Below are 23124 nucleotides of genomic sequence, written 5' to 3'. Positions count from 1 at the left end.
GATAGATTTTAAGCGCTTTTCAATTATATGTATGAATGCTTGGAAATGTAATTAGACAAATTCTGTAAGAAATGAAGCAGACCTTTCTTCTTTTCCTGTTTAGAACAGAGAAGCAGCCATCAATTAATTAGCCTGCATTTTAGTTTAATGTAAACTGTCACTTTTTTCGTTTATCTTTTATCACTGTTAATATTTGAAGGGAAACTATTGTGGTTTTGGGTCAGAGAAAATGTAACCTTTTTTTTCAAGTTTATATATTTTTGCACTTATATTTTACAATCTTCACACTATAAACATAAAATCCCTACTTTAACACTGCAATAAACATTTAATGATGGCCACACTTATAAATCTAGATTCACAGAGGTCTATGGGTGTTTTACAGAAACAGAAAAGCAGAGTGTTTTCTTTCAGACTCTGTCTGATTCAAAGGAGGTTCTCTGTCTAAACAAAGGAAACTTTGCAAGGGGAGGAGTCAAACTGTGTGTATACATTTGAGATTGGGCTACTGAGCTCTGTAAACAGTTAGCTCAACATAGCAATAACGAATATTTTGCAATCTTTATATTTACCTAAATGAAAAAAATGTCAAGATACATTTATATCTACTGAGTGGTGTTCAGGTCATCCCCATCACTTATTAATAAGGCAGTGTATTACATTTGTCAATGCACCAATGCAAATCATTGAGGGACTGTATCAAAACTGGAGCAGCCAGATTTTGGAGCAGCCGTGCATGGCAACCAATCAAGTTTATCTTTTAGTTTCAAAGCTTAACTGAATTAGCTGAATTTAGAAGCTGATTGGTTGATATGCACAGCTGCTCCAGATTCCGTGTGTTCCAGTCTTGATCATTTCCTCCCATTGTATGTTGATGGTAATGCAAAGTCAGTTTGCACATGTGATTCTATTGTTTAAAGCCCTGTACACATGGGCCCGAATGTCTGGCGAAATTCGGCCCATGTGTAAGGCAGCTTGTCCAACAGAAACCAGCCATCTGGCCAGTTTCTGTCGGTTGAGCATGCTGGAAACCAGCAGCGGCTCCAGATCAGCGCTCTCAGCCAATGACTGAGAACACTGACCAGAGAGTTCTGGCGGGAGAGCCGTCTACCTGTTAGAAAACAAAAGAACAGAAGGGGAGATCGTTGTACTAATGTAAGGTAAATGGGGACGATGGAATGTGTGGGGGCTTTTTATGAGGTCAGTGAATCTCAAGATATGTATTAGCAGCATTTAGGAAATTGTTAGACTAGCATACCTTTTTATGTATATTTTTTGCAGGTCTGTTGCCATTTGATTAGCAAGACAGCCAGGCATTTTTATGAGGCACTTTTCTCCATTTCTCACATAGGTTCCCTTATTGCGGGAGAACAATACAGTGCTTGCGGCTTCCTTTTAACCATAGTTATTTGGGGGTTGTTTATTTGGGAGCGCATGAATTATTTCTTTATTTATTTCTCTTATTAAATAGTTTTCTATATTACTCTGGGACTACAGAAGTAGGTGTTCAGACAACTTTTTTTTGCCTATTCTGGACCTATTTCACAGATTTACTAAAGGGCAGGTTAACTTTGCAAAGTGAATTTTCATTTAGATTGGTGAATGAGGTGAACTTAACCACTTAAGGACCGCCCCATAGCAGATATACTGCTACAGGGTGGCCCCAGAGTCTCATATATATATACGTGATTCTGCACTTCCGTCTAGGGGGCACGTGTTGCTGGCAGCCCGCTTCTGCTGTGATTACTCACAGCAGAAGCCAATCTGCGGATGCCGGGCACTGGATGTCCACCGGCACCCGCCCATCGTCAGGCAGAGGCAAAGAATGTAGATTGGCCTATGTAAACAAGGCAGATCTCCATTCTGATGGGGGGAAGGGAGGGATTTTGTGTCCCTGTAAAGTAGGAAATAAAATCCATCACTCCCCTGAGTAAAAGCAGCACACATAGTAAACACAAACACTGGCTAGGCACATAGTTAACCCTTTGACCTCCCTAGATATTAACCCCTTCCTAGCCTGTGTCATTAGTATAGTGACAGTGCATATTTTTAGCACTGATCACTGTATTAGTGTCACTGGTTCCCACAAAGTGTCAAGTGTCAGTTAGTGTCCGACTGTTTGCAACAATATCACAGTCCCGCTATAAGGAAAAATTCCAGTATACCATAGTTTGTAGATGCTTTAAATTTTGTGCAAACCAATCAATATGCGCTTATTGGGATTTTTTTTACCAAAATATGTAGCAGAATACATATTGGCCTAAATTTATGAAGAAATTCAATTTTTTAAATTTTTTTTACTGGATATGTTTTATTGCAGAAAGTAAAAAACATTGTTTTCTTTTCAAAATTATTAGTTTTTTTTTGTTTTTAGTGCAAAAAAAAAAACTCAGTGGTGATCAAATGCCACCAGAAGAAAGCTCTATTTGTGGGAAAAATATTATAAAAATACTATTTGGGTACAGCGTTACATGACCACACAATTGTCAGTTAAAATAACGCAGTGCCGTATTGCAAGAAATGGCCTGGTCACGAAGGAGGGTAAATCTTCCGGAGGTGAAATGGTTAAGAGAAGTGAGGGATCATTCAAACTCACCTAGATGGCTGCAGCATCAATCCAATGCTGCATCTGTCCCCTGCCACCTCTACACAGAGAACTGGGTGATCAAAACGTGTCCTCAGTGAGCAGAGAGCAGTGACTGCTCTGAGCGCTGTGGAGGGGGCGGGAGGAGCTGGCTCAGCCTCTCAGCGTCATGCTGAGAGGCTGAGACATCTGCCGGTCAGGCATCTGGGTGGATCCCAATGCCTGGGTACTTTTTCCTGCAGGGGATGTATGTATATAGATATACTTAAGCATGTTAAGTTACCCAACAGGTCTAGTTTTCACCCCAAACACTACGATAATTGTAGGACTACCGGTGTAGGACTACTCTCTTGCGAGTGTGGATGTACTACTTTGGGAAGACAATAAATGAGATTTTGAAAGCGTATCTACCAGAATCTATCCGTAAACGTGATCCCGAAGTGCCTATTGTCCAACACATGGCATTGGTCCATGCTGACTCCATACCCAAAGTATATTTTTTGGCACTGGATCGCATACACTCCCACCCCAGTGGTGGCGATCTTAATAAATGCCTACAGTGCGAACTTAGATGGATTTAGATGGAACTTAGATTGATTTTTGATCTCCAGGCTACCTCCCCCCCTGGTTTAAACGAGGCATTTAACTTTAAACCTTTCCTTCCAGGATTTGTATCGAGGGGATGCAAATTAAATCTATAATTTCTAATTATGTAGATATTTTCTGGTACTACAACTGTATTATCATTTGATGATACCCCCAATATTATCATCACGTCTTCTCCTTATCTAAATCTAATGTCCTTTATGGTTGTAGCCTTTACTATATGGTTGTTTTATTCATTTTACCATTAACACTAATTTTGCAATATATGCTTTCAGACTATGTCCCTTTTGTTTTCTTTGTACCATGCTATACCCATTTGTTGCTGTCATGACCGCACGGTCCACCGGGTGGCACTGTATGTGTACCCTGTGGAGTCTATGTGTACACCACCCGGTGGGTAGGCTCCACCCACGCATGGCCAGTGGACTGCGCTTGAGGTTTCACTTCCTGTTGCCCTCAACTCCTGTTTGCAGGGAGGAGCTCCTACCCATTCCCCACCACGTCCTTTCTTGACGCAGTTGGAGAATTTTTCACGCTGGTGACGAGCCGAGCACATGACATCATCCCGTCCCCAGGGGCGGGGCTGCACTGAGCGGCTCCTCGTCACAGAACCGCCCTGTTTCTAGCCCCAGCCATTCTCAATGTGGCGATTTTTGGCGCCAGGAGCCCAGCACCTCCCCCTCCAAGGACTGGCTCCCTCGGTGGGTTACTCTATATATATATACATATATATATATATGTATATATATATATATATATATATATATATATATATATATATATATATACATATATATATATATATATATATATATATATATAAATTATTCACACCTGGCAGGTCTGTCTTGGATCAAGTACAGCCACTGTGGTGGAATGTCTGCACCAGCTTGTTCAAAGGTATTGTAATCTCTGACAGGACGGCTCTACTTCTGTTTGTGTTCCTGTTTCACTATCATAAAGTGCTATGTCTTGGCTTCAGATATTGCTACCTAAATTGCTGGAGTAGCTTACAGGGCGTTTCTTGTGGATGTTTGCAAATTACTCATCCGGGGTGCACACTCATCCACCTGGTGTCTCCATGTGGAACATTTCGGCCACTGTCTGATTCCTCATCATTTCATATCCTCGTTCCCTATTTTTATAAGTATTCAAACAGCCTTGAATACATTATAAATCTACTCTGTGAAATGAATGGTCCTGTTTACATCATGTATTGTAGTGTGACTATTATGTGACTATGTTTATTTTTCAGAAAGAGAAAGAAAAGTCACCCAAAGTATAATCTCCCCTGATGGAGAAATATATACTAATAATTCCAAAATATGTTGGGACATATGCAAGAAATCCCTATGGACTGACCACAGCATGACTCTAGCAGTGCTTGGGCAGACTTACTCTTATTGGGTTTGATTATTTGTGTAATATGTACATTTTGCAACATTTTGCACACATTGGGGGTTATTTACGAAAGGCGAATCCACTTTGCACTACAAGTGCAAAGTGCACTTGAAATTGCACTGAAAGTGCACTTGGAAGTGTAGTCGCTGTAAATCTAAGGGGTATATAAGAAATGAGGGGAAGCTTTGCTGATTTTATTATCCAATCATGTACAAGCTAAAATGCTCTTTTTTATTTTCCTTGCATGTCCTCCTCGGATCTACAGCGACTGCCCTTCCAAGTGCACTTTCAGTGCAATTTCAAGTGCACTTTGCACTTGCAGTGCAAAGTGGATTTGCAAAGTGGATTTGCCTTTAGTAAATAACCCCCATTGTGTATTTTATACTATTTTGCCTATAGGGCTAAGTTTATCTTTTTATCATGTCTAAAAAATACATTTACTTCTGATAAATCTTCTGTCTTTAAAGTCCAAGGGGGCTGTCCTTTTCTATATATAGGATGTTGGCAGTTCCTTCACTCATTTCCCAAACCATATTTTTCTCTTATTGTCGGAATCCCTGCAGAGCCTGTGACATCAGCCGACAGCAAGCTTTATCCCACTGTTGGCTTAATCTGGGTACACAAGAGTGCAGAACTAAGTGCACACCTGTGATCCATAAGAGAAGAGTGTTGACCCTACTTCTCCTTTAAGTGAAAATTTACTTTCAAAGGTTACCCAATCATGTGCAAGTAAAAACAAAAACAAGAATGTTGCTCACACTTGATTGGATGACTAGAGTCTGCACAGCGTGAATTTTAATTTTGCACAGGGAATTTATTAGCTTCAGCGCATTCACTAATTTAAGTGAAGTTTCACTTTGCAACTTGAATGAGGTAAACTGTGTTGACTTCATCCAATCATGTGTGAGCAAAAATCTATTTTTCTTATTTTTTTTTTTATTTTTTTTATATATGCTAATCTGATAAGTTGCAGCTAGATCTAAAGTGTATAAATGCACTTACATGGTATAAAGTAAATAATGATCAGCGCAGCTTGATGATATATATAAAATTTTAACAATAAGAGATAAATGATGTGCAAAATTGCTAATTGCGATTATACAAATTGCTAATGATGCTGTGCAAAATAACTGAAGCAACAGTAGCCCTATGTTCAATGTGGATGAATACTAAAGTGCCTAAATTGTAACACATAGGGTGATTTTTTGTTTTCTATCTTCTGGTTATGAGCGATCTGCACACTAACAGCGATCTTTTGTGTAAATTCCAATGATTCATATACCTGGAGGACTGGGAAATGCCTTTGAAGGCAAACTGCCACTGTTTGGGAGTGAAGGTTTCTCCTAAGTCGACTTCCCATTTCAGATATGGAGTGGATTTGTAGAAGAAAAGTTTATTTTGAAAAATATTGTAGAAGAGAGAGATGCCTTTAGTGGCAGGCGATGAATCCTGAAGGAATTGCCATCCCTGTGAGGGAACGTATACTTCAGGGGAAGGTAGTGACTTGAGGACAATTTTTTTTTTTTTTTTTTATCATACATGATTGTGTATTCTTTGCAAAGTAAATTTGTATTCAGCTGTACCTTATTTATTAAGCTAAGTAAAAATTTACTTTGCAATGTGAACGCACTCTACTCTTACAAGAAATCAACGCCATTATCACAGAAAAATTGTTGCACTGCACACAATAATGATTGCTTCTTCACATCCTGTAATAAAACATGTATTCCAAACAACACTGTGTAGGGGCCTAAGGCTTTACAAATGTACAGAATTATAGAAAAAGTCCAGCTAGTAGCATTGGCCCTCTCCAACCCCAGGTAGTGGCACTCAGAAGATCATGATATGCTTTCTGTGAACTGTATTAATGGTCCATCTGGCGATATGCTGTGTTCTTCATCCAAATGAGGCATCTGAGACAGCTTCGACCCAAACCTTATTACTGTTATTATCACAGCTGCATGGGAAAGCATTCATGGAAAATAGAAGGATTTATGAATGATCGCAGAACAATGCTCCAGCCCTCAAAACATTGACACTATCTGATTCTCCAGAATTAAGAGACAAACTAGATATATAATTAAGTTTGCCTAAATGCATCATGCTCTGGGGGTGATTACCTATACATGGCAAAAATCACCCATTTTTGCCTTCCCTATAAATTAATCTGGAAGAAAACCATACATTATAGTAAAATATTTACATCGGAACTCCAGTTTTTGTGAAAAATAAAAAAGATGCAGCCCAACAGTAATACAAATGAAAAAGCTGATTTTGCTGCAGCAATCACCTTCAATTCAGTGGTGTACCCTGTAGACCAGGGGTCTCAAACTGGTGGCCCTCCAGCTGTTGCAAAACTACAAGTTCCATCATGCCTCTGCCTGTGGAAGTCATTCTTGTAATGCCCCGTACACGCGGTCGGACATTGATCGGACATTCCGACAACAGAATCCATGGATTTTTTCTGATGGATGTTGGCTCAAACTTGTCTTGCATACACACGGTCACACAAAGTTGTCGGAACGCGGTGATGTAAAACACGTACGTCGGGACTATAAACGGGGCAGTAGCCAATAGCTTTCGTCTCTTAATTTATTCTGAGCATGCGTGGCACTTTGTGCGTCGGATTTGTGTACACACAATCGGAATTTCCGACAACGGTTTTGTTGTCAGAAAATTTGATAGCAAGCTCTCAAACTTTGTGTGTCGGAAATTCCTATGGAAAATGTGTGATGGAGCCTACACACGGTCGAAATTTCCGACAACAAGGTCCTATCACACATTTTCCATCGGAAAATCCTATCGTGTGTACAGGGCATAACTGTCAGCCTTGCAATGCCTCATGGGACTTGTAGTTTCGCAACAGCTGGAGGACCGCCAGTTTGAGACCCCTGCTGTAGATAGACCACTCCTCAGAGAAGGCTCTCCTTTTGAGGGTTTAATGATGGACAGCATCATTCAGCCAACTTCCTGTGAGCGTAGCCTGTCATGGACACTCCCCCTGCATCCCCATGCTGACCTGGGTTCACAGTACAGCACCATTCAGTGCAAGGGTAAGGACTGTAGTAGTATTATATCTGAATAGTCAGAATAAGACAGAATATGACAAGGAATAATGTGCTTTATTGTAAGGTGCAGGATGGATCTACTGGAAAACGAATTTCATCTCTTTACCACTCATTATGAAAACCTGGGAGGCAGAGGCAGGCATTCAGATCATGTGACTGCTGTGTTCGGCTGTTACAGCAGCCACAAGATCGGAAGCTCCTGATCGTAAATATGCATCAGGAGCTTCCCGTGACAGTTTAGATATTGTGCTAGGACTGTGCAGTAAGCGCACTCTCTGCACAGAAAAGACGTTTCCAATGGATGCATATATGAGTCTGCTTGGTGTTAGAGCCCACCTGTCCAGTGGCTGCATATATGCGTTCACCCAATAGGAACAGGTTAATCACCAGTTAAAGTTTGAGATCAAAAATCTTAATTGTTTAATTGATTCCTTGCAAGGAAACTTTTCTGTAATTTTTCAACTTTTGTCTGTATGTATTGTTTGCTTGTAGCTGCAAATTGTACAGTACCTTACAAATCCTAACCCAGTGGGTAGACGGACAAGTTCTGTGATGGCTTGAATTTTTTATGGTATTTCTGTCTTTGCCCACAACAGTCTGTAAGTTGGTGTGTCTGTTCATGTAGTGTAACTGTGCTTCTGTCAAAGACACTTACCTAAACTTAGTGACTTAACAAGGAAAAGGTTGTAATAAGTGCCATAAGTGCAATAACATTACTTTTTTTTGCCATGTTCTGTTTGCCTATTCATGTGTTCTGTCTTTGCTCCAAAATCCGTGCTCTGTTTAATTTTTAATGGCTATTCATGTTTCTTCTCCTTATGTAATTTTCTTTTTCCTTTCTAATTTTCAATCCAACAGAGCAGAGTTGTACTTGATGGGGAAACCAAAAGTGCTTCTAAAGCTTGCATTTTAAAGCTACTGTATAGCCAAAATGTTATATTCATAAGGCTCACAAGGCTTAAAACTTAAAAAGGTAGCATCAACTCTCAGCCATGGGACATAAGTTAACTGGTGAATTACATTAATTTTAATCCTAGCTGTTCACAACGCAGTCATGGACAAAAAGTTGAATTTCTAGCCAAAAGCACTGCGAAAAGCTTCCTTAATTTAAAGAAATAAGTTTATAAAACACAGTGCAGGTTCTGTTGAGAGATTTGTTTAGACTCTGGGGCCTGAGTGCAGCATGATATTGGTGCAGAGATGTTAGCAATTTACAAAGGGGTGCTGGCTCAGGCTGAAGTAAGTATGCAGCAGAATAAGAATGGGTTAAGTATGAAGGTTGGGAGGGGTTAAAGTGGTTGTAAACAATCACATATACACACTGATTTGACTAGCCTCAGGTGATTCACAGAGATGAAACAAATCCTCCTACATACGGTAGATCTTTATCTGCAGCCCTCTCTTCGCTACAGCCTCCTAGAGCACATATTTTACACACCATTTCTGAGCTTTAGAAGGCAGGGGGCGGAAATCTGACATTACACACTGTACAACATACAGCAGGCAGCTGAGTGTAATCTGAGAATCTGAGAGGGAAGGGACCCTCCCCCCTTCTACACAGTCTTATAGGAAAATGTGCATAGCTGAGGCTGTTAATCACCTGCTGTGTGCTGGAGGGCTGTCTCCTGGGATTGTCTAGTGTTGGCATAGACTGTCAGAAGTGAGTCATACAGACAGCATACGAATGAGAGGGCAGACGGAAATCACAGTAGGTGCTTTAGATCGAGGAAAGTACTCACTATAGAAGGATATGCTCCATTCATTTTTCATTTCAGAGGTTTATCTGGGTTCCTGCCCCATGACCAAGCAGGAAGTGAGAGGAAATCCCTGCAAATGAAAGGAATCTCTTGGGGACCACCTGGTCACCAGAACTAGTTTCCCCATGGAAAGATTTCCCCTTTATGAATTTTCTGGGGACAACCCAAAATTTGGGATTTTCTTGTACTTTCACTTTCAATGATAATGGTAAACAGGACAAAAAGAGAGAGGGTGAATCAGGGGGGCAGACGGAGGCAGAGACAGCAAAAAAAAAAAAAAACAGGTTCTAATCCCTCTCCAATCTAATCAAAACTAAAAAAAATACCTTTAGTTATACTTTAAAGGAGTTGTAAAGGCAGAAGGTTTCTTTACCTTAATGCATTTTATGCATTAGGATAAAAAGCCTTCTGTGTGTAGCAGCCCCCCCTCAGCCCCCCTAATACTTACCTGAGCCCCATCTCTATCCATCCATGTTCACGAGTCCCTTGACCATCCGAGACTCTCCCTCCTGATTGGCTGAAACACAGCAGTGGCGCCACTGGCTCCCTCAGCTGTCAATCAAACTCAGTTAGCCAATCAGGAGAGAGAGGGGGCGGGGCTGAACGTCAGCTCCGTGTCTGAATGGACACATGGAGCTGCAGCTCCGCTTGGGTGCCCCATAGCAAGCTGCTTGCTGTGGGGGCACTCGACAGAAGGGAGGGGCCAGGAGCACCGAAGAGGAACCTGAGAGGAGGAGGATCCAGGCTGCTCTGTGCAAATCCACTGCAACAGAACAGGAAAGTATAACATGTTTGTTATTTAAAAAAAAAATCACTTTAAGTGTTAAAGTTACTCTGTTGTAGATTTAAAAAAAAAAGTTCAAAAAACGCAATCTCTGTAAATCAAAGAGGTAATAACTGCCTATGCTGCCAATATTTGCTCTTTTGAAGAGTTTTGCTGACTAAAGGATATTTAGAATCTCACTCATTTTCAGTGCATGACTCCCTGTTGTTGCATCCACCAGCCCCTATGTTACTACAGAACACAGTAGTGATGTAGGGGCCAGCAGTTTGAAACAGAGTGCATGTACAGGGACCAACGCTATAAACAGTTGTATATTTACTGTATGTAATGTAAATGATTGCCAATAAATATTAATTTAAACTACTTGGATACTGATTGCCATGGTTTCTAAAGCAATGCTTTACATATTTTATATTCACATCAGTCCCTGTCCTAAAGAAGCTTACACTCTAGGATTTCTCCATGCATATATCCACACATATATATATATACACACACACACACACATACTAGGGTCAATTTGGACAGGAACGATTTAACCTACCAGCATGTCTCTGGAGTTTGGTAATTAAATGACTACCCAGAGAAAATCCACACAAGCACAGAGAGAACCTACAAAATCCATGTAGATTGTGCCTGCAAACTGGGGACTCCAATGCAAGGCAGAAGTGATAACCGCTAAGCCAATGTACTTCCCTTCTGTTTGTACATGGCATTACAAGTGGCTGATACCAAGCCAAATTCAGGTATTTACTCTAGTTACATTTAAAAACACATTTCATTATTTTATTTCAAATGAATGCATAACTGCATTAATTGTCATTTTTTATCTGCCTGGAATACAGCTTTAATGACTCTGTCTGTAATAACTGTTAATTAGACCAGCAAGTCAGTGCATAGTATAGTAAACCTTCATCTTCCACTTGCAGCATATAATTATCTGAGGTCACATTTCTCCAGGTTAATCCATTTTGTGCCAAAAATGTTCTACCCTAACAAGTGGCTGATAGACAGTCGCAAGACAGATGAATAACTCTAGGTGATAAGGGTATTGGACTTTTACTGTATATGTGCCGTGACTAATTTATCATGTTTACATGCTGATTATAATAATGAAAACTTTTTTTTATGTAGCTAGTGCTTTTCAGACAAATATTTAGAATATATATTGTATATCTCCAGAACAGAATACACAAAATTATATATATATAGATATCTATACATCTATATCCCTATATATATCTATACACATATATATTCAGTATCTCACAAAAGTGAGTATACCCCTCCCATTTTTGTAAATATTTTATTATATCTTTTCAAGTGACAATACTGAAGAAATGACACTTTGCTACAATGTAAAGTAGTGAGTGTACAGCTTTTATAACAGTGTTAATTTGCTGTCCCCTGAAAATAAAGCCGCGTACACACGAGCGGAATGTCCGACAGCAAAAGTCTGACGGAAGCTTTTCATCGTCTATTCTGATCATGTGTATGCCTCTTCGGACTTTTTTTTTTCCGAAAATTCTGACAGACCTAGAAATGTAACATGTTCTAAATATTTCCGACGGAACCAATTCCTATTGGGAAAATCGCTCGTCTGTATGCTGTTCCGACGGACCAAAAACAACGCATGCTCTGAAGCAAGTACGAGACGGAAGCTATTGGCTACTGGTTTTTGAACTTCCTTTTTCTAGTCCCGTCGTACGTGTTGTACGTCACCTCGTTCTGGACGGTCGGACTTTGGTGTGTGACCGTGTGTATGCAAGACCGCTTGAGCGGAATTCCGTCAGAGAAACCTTCGGAGTTTATTCCAACGGCAAAACCGGTCGTGTGTACGCGGCATAACTCAACACACAGTCATTAATTTCTAAACCGCTGGCAACAAAAGTGAATACACCCCTAAGTGAAAGTGTCTAAATTGGGCCCAAAGTGTCAATATTTTGTGTGGCCACCATTATTTTCCAACACTGCCTTAACCCTCTGGGGCATGGAGTTTACCAGAGCTTCATAGGTTGCCACTGGAGTCCTCTTCCACTCCTCCATGGTGACATCACAGAACTGGTGAATGTTGGAGACCTTGTGCTCCTCCACCTTCTGTTTGAGGATGCCCCACAGATGCTCAATAGGTTTTAGGTCTGGAGACATGCTTGGCCAGTCCATCACCTTTACCCTCAGCTTCTTTAGCAAGGCAGTGGTAGTCTTGGAGGTGTGTTTGGGTATCATGTTGGAATACTGCCCTGCGGCCCAGTCTCCAAAGGGAGGGGATCATGCTCTGCTTCAGTATGTCACAGTACATGTTGGCATTCATGGTTCCCTAAATGAACTGTAGCTCCCCAGTGCCAGCATCACTAATACAGCCCCAGACCATGACACTCCCACCACCATGCTTGACTTGTACTCCTCACCTGGTTGCCACCACACACGCTTGACACCATCTGAACCAAATAAGTTTATCTTGTTCTCATCAGACCACAGGACATGGTTCCAGTAATCCATGTCTTTAGTCTACTTGTCTTCAGCAAACTGTTTGCAGGCTTTTTTGTGTATCATCTTTAAAAGAGGCTTCCTCCTGGGAAGATAGCCATGTCTATTTCCCGAAGACAACCACTGGATATGACGTTGAGCATGTGCACTCAACTTCTTTGATCGACCATGGCGAGGCCTGTTCTGAGCTAAACCTGTCCTGTTAAACCACTGTATGGTCTTGGCCACCATGCTGCAGCTCAGTTCCAGGGTCTTGGCAATCTTCTTATAGCCTAGGCCATCTTTATGTAGAGCAACAATTCTTTTTTTTCAGATCCTCAGAGAGTTCTTTGCCATGAGGTGCCATGTTGATATTCCAGTGATCAGTATGAGAGAGTGAGAGTGATAACACCAAATTTACCGGGAAGGAAACATGGCTAATTGGGCCCAGTTTGGACATTTTCAGTTAGGGGTATACTCACTTTCGTTGCCAGAGGTTTAGACATTAATGGTTGTATGTTGAGTTATTTTGAGGGGACAGCAAATTTACACTGTTATAAAAGCTGTACACTCACTACTTTACATTGTAGCAAAGCATCATTTCTTCAGTGTTGTCACGTGAAAAGATATAATAAAATATGTACAAAAATGCGAGGGATGTACTCACTTTTGTAAGATACTGTATATAAAACTATATAGAATAACTCATGTTTATGGATACAATAATACTTTCTTAGTCCAAGTTCCTAATTTTAATGCAAAGATTCATGTGGAATAATTTCTATTCAAGCCATACATTTTTAACAGATTCAATTACTTGTGACACATGGATTATGTAACTGTCAACTATTGCAAGTTCTTGCTTTAAAAGGTATATACTTTTCCTACATATTTAAAAATCTTCATTATTACTCAACAATCATCAACATTTTTGTTTCCAGAAAAAAATGCATTTGTATTACAACTGAACACTGTCTGAAAGGGAGAAATGGGACAGTAAGTCCCTTTTCCGCATGTTTGTTAAAGTGGTGTCTTGGCCGAAATTATAATTTTTAAATAAAAATACCCCTATAATACACAAGCTTAATGTATTCTAGTAAAGTTAGTCTGTAAACTAAGGTATGTTTTGTTAGTTTATAGCAGTAGATTGTTATTTTATAAAATTACAGCAGGCCGTGGCCATCTTAAGTGTGGGTATCTGAAGCCAGACTGTTTTTCTTCCTGGATCTCATCCTTGCAGATCTCACACATGCTCCGTGCAGCACAAGCAGTGTAATAGGTTTCAGGTCAGGTTTCCATAGCAATGGCAGTTTCAGAGGAAGTTGCTGCCCCTTCCCAGAAGGCATTGCAAACAGGAAATGATGCGATGGGCCGTGGCCAGGGAGGAGGAAGTGAAAAATGAATACAGCAGATATACAGTAGGTGCTGAGATAAAAAAATATTCAATTTGTTTACAGTGCACAGTTTAGTGAGGGATGCTGAAGAGTTGTAAAAGTGGGTGGAACTCCACTTTAACCACTTCAGCCCCGGAAGAATTTACCCCCTTCCTGACCAGAGCACTTTTTGCGATTCGGCACTGCGTCGCTTTAACTGACAATTGCGCGGTCGTGCAACGTGGCTCCCAAACAAAATTGATGTCCTTTTTTTCCCACAAATAGAGCTTTCTTTTGGTGGTATTTGATCGCCTCTGCGGTTTTTATTTTTTGCGCTATAAACAAAAATAGAGCAACAATTTTGAAAAAAACGCATTATTTTTTTACTTTTTGCTATAATAAATATCCCCCAAAAATATATAAAAAAACATTTTTTTTTCCTCAGTTTAGGCCGATACGTATTCTTCTACATATTTTTGGTAAAAAAAAATTGCAATAAGCGATTATTGATCGGTTTGCGCAAAAGTTATAGCGTTTACAAAATAGGGGATAGTTTTATGGCATTTTTATTAATTTTTGACACATTTTTGGGACCATTGTCATTTATACAGCAATCAGTGCTATAAAAATGCACTGATTCCTGTGTAAATGACACTGGTAGTGAAGGGGTTAACTACTAGGTGGCAGTGTAGGGGTTAAGTGTGTCCTAGGGGTGTGTTTCTAACTGTGGGGGGGGGGCTACATGTTACACGTCACTGATCTCTGCTCTGATGACAGGGAGCAGAGATCGAGTGACACTGTCACTAGGCAGAATGGGGAGATGCTGTTTACATCAGCATCTCCCCGTTCTTCCTCCCCGTGAGGCGATCGCGGATATCCCCGTGGCGATCGAGTCCGCGCGACCCAACGCACGGAGTTTGCCGCGCGCAAACTCGTGCCCCTGCTGGCCGCCTCTGAAAGGGCAACGTACAGGTACGTGGTTTTGCCTGTACGAGCCCTTCTGCCGCAGTATATCTGCGTGAGGCGGTCGGCAAGCGGTTAACATATACTTTACAGCGGTCTTTAGAATTGGGAGGTCATGTGTTAAACTCCAGACAGATATAAAGGACATACATTAATTACATTTGTTATTCATGAATGCCTCATTAAATATATTTATTTTTTAAATGCAAGCAGTTATTTGTGTATTCGGAAGTCTCACAACATTTCAGAGTAAGTTAAAAAAGAAACCAAGAAGAAAGGTCCCTCCACGCCTTCTAAGGCTATTCAATTCCAAAAGGAGATTTAGACCAAAGAAATATAGGCCTTGCACCAGGCTGTGGCTATAGCAACTGAAGTATGTTGTTATATTAAGTTGAAACGTAATATTATTTTAAAATTTTGCTTTTAAGTGAAGATACTTCTGATTAACAAAATGTATAATGTAATATACATGTGTAATATAAATGTAAAATATATGTAGCCATTTCCCTGTCACAATTCTGAACCCAAGCCTTTGAACTTGAGCTTTAGCATAATCAACAACTTTATTCAAGAATAACGCATTATTATTTTTATCAGCATCTTGCCAGTTGTCAGGTATCATATTGCTGAAAGCGTACTGTAAAACAGTCTTCATAATATAGTTTACCAACATATCTGCATTATATTAAAACATGCACTGTAAACAAATTTTAAGTTAACATTTAATAGAAAATATAAAAATGTATAAATGACTTACAGCCAAAATGATCTTAATTATGGTTGGGAAAAGCAGCAATGAGCCACATTCTGAAGTATAGCAGTAGGATTATCTGAAATAAAATACACACAGTATCAGTTAGTAAATAAACTGGCTACAGGGTGGCATAATATTAATACATTTTTAATTTTTTTGACATTAAATTGAGATTTTTGAAAAGCCATAATAAAAACAACATTTTAAATAGTCCAGAATGTGACCAATTTTAAAAATGATTTGTTATTCAAAAATGGTATGAAAATGCAGTAATGTTTTGTATTTTTATTTTCCTTATCAATTATATTCAAAACAAAAGACATTTATTCCGATTTTTCAGATTCAGGTAAATATGAAATAGTGCCTTATCCAAATACTTAGTACACTTGTTCCCAAATTATCTTGACAAAATGCTTCTATGTTAGGTCTTCCTATTACCGAAGAAGAAATAGATATGGCTATTGCATCTTTCTCACCTAAAAAGACACCTGGTCTAGATGGTTATCCCATCGAATGGTAGTTGACTTATGAAGAACAACTCACTCATAATCTGTTGTCTTTATACAATTAATATTTACATTTTGGGACTTTGCCAACTTTATAGAAACGTTAATTGCTTTAATAGCAAAGCCAAATGGAAATCCCAAATAGTCTTACATAACTATATCTTTAATTAACATGCTAAAAATCCTTACAAAATACTTACACAAATATTAGTATTTCGTCTGAATAAGGTCATTACTTTTGTATTTAATTTAGATCAAACCAGCTTCATACTAGGTAGTTCCACAGATATTATTATCCACGGTCTTTTCCACTTTGTAATAAGGGATTAAACAGTACTGACTGGCATATTCAAGGCTTTGGGTATCTTTTTATAACCTTTTCCATCTTTATAAAGTTCCATTACTTTGTTACGCAGGTCTTTTGACTGTTCTTGTTTACCTCCTCATATCTCAGTGTCTAGCCTGCTTAGAGCTAACAAACTCATTGACTATTTATACACAGACACTAATTGTGCCACAAATGTGAGAAATGAACCTTTAATTGCCATTTTTGTGTGTGCCACCTTCTGTGTCTGTATCAAGGCCAAATATTCCAGGGTATGTTAACTTTTCTGTTATCATTATGATTTTAGAAGGATCCAAAAAACTATGTTATAATAAATGGCTTCATGTTTTCACTATCCTTAAATAAAAGACAGTTTTTTGGCACGATCAGTCATATTTTCAATATTAATGCCAAAAGTTCACAATTTCTGCCAGGGTATGCAAACATTTGAGCTCAACTGTATATACAATCCTATATATACAATCCTATACTCACAGTTGAACCAGAGGAAAGCAAAAAAAACAATAAAGCATGATCCAATTTTCTCCAGCAGGGGAAAAAAATCCTTCCTGATCCCCCAACATGCAATCGGATATTCTCTGGATCAACATTACCTATAAATATTAGTATCCAGTTATGTGTATCTAGGAAAGAATCCAGGCTTTTCTTAAAAAAATCTACTGAGCTGGCCAGAACCGGCTCTTGAGGGAGTCTATTCCACATTTTCACAGCTTTTACTGTGAAGAAGCTTTTCCGTATTTGGAGATGAAATCTCTTTTTCTCCAGACGTAAAGAGTGCCCCCTTGTCCTCTGTGATGACCTTAAAATGAATAACTCAACACCAAGTTCTCTAGATGGACCAATAATGTATTTACACATGTTGATCATATCCCCCTTAATCTCTTCCCAAGAAATAATAAATTCAGTTCAGCTAATCGTTCCTCATAGTGGAGCTCCTCCATTCCTCTTATCAGTTTGGTTGCTCTTCTCTGCACTTTCTCTATTTCCCATATCCTTTTTATGAACTAGTGCCCAAAACTGAACTGCATATTCCAGATGAGGTCTTACTAATGACTTGTACAGGGGCAAAATTATCTCTCTCTCTCTCTCTGCAGTACATACAAGAAAGGATTTTGCTTGCTTTGGAAACTGCAGCTTGGCATTGCATGCTATTATTAAGCTTATGATCTACCAGAACACCCAGATCCTTCTCCACCATTGACTCCCCCAGCTGTTCTCCTCCTAGTATGTAAGATGCGTGCAAGTTTCTAGCCCCCAATTGCATAACTTTACATTTATCAACATTAAGCCTCATTTGCCACACAGTTGCCCAATTAGACAGTGCATTGAGGTCAGCTTCTAAGTTGGAGACATCCTGTAAGGACGTTATTCCACTACAAAGTTTGGTGTTATCTGCAAACACTAAAATGGTACTTTCAATCCCAGACCCTATATCATTTAAAAATATATTAAAAAGCAATGGTCCCAACATTGAACCTTGGGGTACACCACTGATAACTTTGGACCATTCAGAGTAAAAATCAATAACCACTACTCTCCGAATTTGGTCTCTTAGCCAGTTCTCTATCCATTTACAAACTGATTTTTGCAAGCCTGTAGACTTTACCTTACACATTAGCCATGTGTGGGGAACTGTGTCAAACGCTCTGGCAAAATCTAAATATATATGTCCACAGCCACTCCTTTGTCCAAGGTTTTGCACACATATATATTAGAATGAAAGTCCCTAAAGTGACTCCAATATATAAAGTGACTTGCGAGATAAATCTGTGAACTAGTTGTCTGTTGATAATCCACCACCAAAAGGAAAGAGCCTTACCAGACAAGTTGCACCCAACTAGGCATCGGCCTGATGAGTCAACAGAGCTTGTGGTGTAACACACCCAGGGAAGAAAATCAGCATACAAGGTTTCCGATGTAGACCAATCAGGCAGGGGTCCTTTTATCATATATAATACTGGGAGGAACCGTTCTTGATCTTTGGTCACTGTTCCCTTGGTGGATACCCATTGATGTTATACATTGTGACGGACCCCTGCCTGTGTAGTAAGCCTCGTCCATAGCGGCTAGCTGAGATCTGCCTAACTGCATGCCTTAAACCAATCGGGCGCACGTGAGTTCATCACTGTGCTGTTTTGCTTGTGGACTTTCCTTATAGCTATATTGCGCAGTGATTCTTTCCTTTGTTTGTCTTACATAAATCATCTGGTACAGAGAAATGATTAGCTACATTATTGCAGCTGTGGAGGGAATAGCATTTAAAGCGAACAAACAAGTGTTGCAGGAATCTAAGTATCCCGGGATACTGAGGAGTGAACTGCTGTTTATTATCAATTCCATCTTATGAATCAAACCATCTATGCTCTATTGCACTCAATCGGCATTATTTATATTTATATCTATCTATCTACAACACTGCCAAACAAGTTGTTCTTTATATATTTATTTTCAGCATCATTGAGCGTGTAGTGCTGATCACAGGGATTATGTGATATTAATTATTTATTTAGGATCTTTAATACTTATTCTTAATTTGGAGTATTGACACTAATTGTAACAATCCTTCTAACCTCATAATTTTTCAGTGCTTTTTTCAGTATATTTGCACACATTCTTCTCATATTTTAACCTTTGCAATTCCCACTTTAGATAATTACACATACCTCAGCACATTTTTTAGTGGGCATGCACATTTTTCTAATATCTTGATAATAGGTTTAAAACTGCACACATTTTTTCTCAAACTTATGTATTTAGCGATTTTGCCGTTTTTATTTAGCGATTTTGCCGTTTTTATCTATACCTGATCACGTTTGGTTTTTAGCACGATTCTCAATTATTCACACTGATTGAACTATTTTAAAAATGTTCCAGTTTCACTCCTATGAGAGGTTATGCTTTACATTTTCCCTTAGGCAGTTGTTAACAGATCAGTGTTTAGTGTTTCTGCTCCCATTATTATGGATTTTCATGTTCTGAGATTTGTTTTCTCTTTCCATGAGCCTCCAATATTGACTAGCCTGATCAAGCTCCAAACCACCAGTGCCCAGGAGTCTTCTACTTCTAAGCTCACACAATTTACAATTTAGTACACGTTCTCCAAACTCTCAGCTTTTTGCTACATTATCTCTAGTGCTGAAATGATTTGGTCCAATAGGCATTTACACTATATTACCAAAATTATTGGGATACCTGCCTTTACACACACATGAACTTTAATTGCATCCCAGTCTTAGTCTGTAGAGTTCAAAATTGAGTTGGACCACTCTTTGCAGCCATAACAACTTCAACTCTTCTAGGAAAGCTGTCCACAAGGTTTAGGAGTGTGTCTATGGGAATGTTTGACCATTTCTCCAGAAGCGCAATTGTGAGGTCAGGCACTGATGTGGACAAGAAGTCCTGGCTCGCAGTCTCCACTCTAATGCCCCGTACACACGGTCGGATTTTCCGACGATAAATGTGTGATAGGACCTTGTTGTCGGAAATTCCTACCGTGTGTAGGGTCCATCACACATTTTCCATCGGATTTTCCGACACACAAAGTTTGAGAGCAGGATATAAAATTTTCCGACAACAAAATCCGTTGTCGGAAATTCCGATCGTGTGTACACAAATCCGACGCGCAAAGTGCCACGCATGCTCAGAATAAATAAAGAGATGAAAGCTATTGGCCACTGCCCCGTTTATAGTCCCGGCGTACATGTTTTACGTCACCGCGTTCAGAATGATGGGATTTTCCGACAACTTTGTGTGACCGTGTGTATGCAAGACAAGTTTGAGCCAACATCCGTCGGAAAAAATCCTAGGATTTTGTTGTCGGGATGTCCGAACAAAGTCCGACCGTGTGTACGGGGCATAATTCATTCTAAAGGTGTTCTATCAGTTTCTCCACCCCAAACTCGCTCATCCATGTCTTTATGGAACTTGCTTTGTGCACTCAATTTGTGTTACCAAGCAATTGAACAGGTGTACCTAATAAAGTGGGCGGTGAGTGTGTATATATATATATATATATATATATATATATATATATATATATATATATATTTCCTGAAGGAGAAAAAAGGAACAGCTTGAATGCTTGAATATGGCTGCCACTTGTTAAAACCTTTGAAGAATTGACAAGAACTCTGACTAATTTGCAAACTTATTTTCTCATATTTAATATATCTGTGTATGTGTACATATATATATATATATATATATATATATATATATATATATATATATATATATAAATATATAAATATATATATCTATATATAGAGATATATATATATATCTCTATATATAGAGATAGATATATATATCTATCTCTATATATAAATATACAGTCAGGTCCATAAATATTGGGACATTGACACAATTCTAATCTTTTTGGCTCTATACACCACCACAATGGATTTGAAATGAAATGAACAAGATGTGCTTTAACTGCAGACTTTCAGCTTTAATTTGAGGGAATGTACATCCAAATCAGGTGAATGTGTAGGAATTACAACAGTTTGTATATGTACCTCCCACTTTTTAAAGGACCAAAAGTAATGGGACAGATTAACAATCATCCATCAAACTTTCACTTTTTAAAGCTTGATTGCAAATCTTTTGCAGTCAATTACAGCCTGAAGTCTGGAACGCATAGACATCACCAGACGTTGGGTTTCATCCCTGGTGATGCTCTGCCAGGCCTCTACTGCATTTTTTTGTCTTCAGAAAGTGAAATGCATGCTCAATCGGATTCAGGTCAGGTGATTGACTTGGCCATTGCATAACATTCCACTTCTTTCCCTTCAAAAACTCTTTGGTTGCTTTCGCAGTATGCTTCAGGTCATTGTCCATCTGCACTGTGAAGCGCCGTCCAATGAGTTCTGAAGCATTTTGCTGAATATGAGCAGATAATATTGCCTGAAACACTTCAGAATTCATCCTGTTGCTTTTGTCAGCAGTCACATCATCAATAAATACAACAGAACCAGTTCCATTGGCAGCCATACATGTCCACGCCATGACACTACCACCACCATGCTTCACTGATGAGGTGGTATGCTTTGGATCATGAGCAGTTCCTTTCCTTCTCCATACTCTTCTCTTCCCATCACTCTGGTTCAAGCTGATCTTGGTCTCATCTGTCCTTAGGATGTTGTTCCAGAACTGTGAAGGCTTTTTTAGATGTTGTTTGGTAAACTCTAATCTGGCCTTCCTGTTTTTGAGGCTCACCAATAGTTTACATCTTGTGGTGAACCCTCTGTATTCACTCTGGTGAAGTTTTCTCTTGATTGCTGACTTTGACACACATACACCTACCTCCTGGAGAGTGTTCTTGATCTGGCCAACTCTTGTGAAGGGTGTTTTCTTCACCAGGGAAAGAATTCTTCGGTCATCCACCACAGTTGTTTTCCATGGTCTTCCGGGTCTTTTGGTGTTGCTGAGCTCACCAGTGCTTTCTTTCTTTTTAAGGATGTTCCAAACAGTTAATTTGGCCACACCTAGTGTTTTTGCTATCTCTCTAATGGGTTTGTTTTGTTTTTTCAGCCTAATGATGGCTTGCTTCAATGATAGTGACAGCTCTTTGGATCTCATATTGAGAGTTGACAGCAACAGATTCCAAATGCAAATAGCACACTTGAAATTAAATCTGGACCTTTTATCTGCTCCTTGTAAATGGGATGAGGGAATAACACACACCTGGCCATGGAACAGCTGAGCAGCCAATTGTCCCATTACTTTTGGTCCCTTAAAAAGTGGGAGGCATATATACAAACTGTTGTAATTCCTAAACCGTTCACCTGATTTGGATGTAAATACTCTCAAATTAAAGCCGAAAGTCTGCAGTTAAAGCAGATCTTGTTTCATTTCAAATCCATTGTGGTGGTGTATAGAGCCAAAAAGATTAGAATTGTGTCGATGTCTCAATATTTATGGACCTGACTATATATATATATATATATATATATATATATGTGTTTTTATTATTATTATTATTTTTTAACCATCACTCTTGTACATATAATGTGCATATAATTGACAACTCTCTGTGTTTTTTGTTAATGTAGCCACCAGCCAGCATTCAATCACTATGTCATAGCTGACAAAGCAATCACATAATCTGAAACCACCCAGATCAGTTCCTGATTGTCAGTAGGGACCCGTGCGGCCAAGAAAATGTCAGCTGCTGGCTCTAATAGGCGGGGACATTTATTAACATATCCCTAGATCTGCATGGTGCACCATGTTTATTTGCAAGTTGTGACTGGGAAAGGGTGTGTGGCCTCACATTTTCAAGTCTACAACAAGGGATAGGTGACAGAGCCTGAAGTATGGCTGGCAACCAAGGCTTATGTGGGTGGTTTTCAGGGAGGCTTTTTAGCGGTGATACAGCTCAACAATGAACTATTCTTGCTTAACCTGAACGTTGAGTTATTGCATTACAATTTAGTACAGGGTAGTCTAAAGTGCTGATAACAGCATGGTATTAGTGCTGAATTCAATATAATATATATCACTTTCTGCAGTTTT

The 23124-nt window shown here is 39.2% G+C and overlaps 1 protein-coding gene across 6 annotated transcripts in view; it reads right to left on the bottom strand.

Annotated features, from left to right (window-relative positions):
* DLGAP1 (DLG associated protein 1) overlaps positions 1-23124 on the bottom strand; it is an 834809-nt gene that overhangs the window by 719425 nt on the left and 92260 nt on the right. For all 6 annotated transcript variants that reach the window (XM_073631412.1, XM_073631415.1, XM_073631414.1 and 3 more), the window contains exon 2: positions 15760-15832. The gene's annotated coding sequence lies outside the window, so the exon portion shown is untranslated. The remainder of the gene's footprint in view (positions 1-15759; positions 15833-23124) is intronic.

This window comes from Aquarana catesbeiana, linkage group LG05 (assembly GCF_042186555.1).
Source record: "Aquarana catesbeiana isolate 2022-GZ linkage group LG05, ASM4218655v1, whole genome shotgun sequence".
Classification (NCBI taxonomy): Eukaryota; Metazoa; Chordata; class Amphibia; order Anura; family Ranidae; genus Aquarana; species Aquarana catesbeiana.
This window is presented reverse-complemented; position numbering and strand designations above follow the sequence as displayed.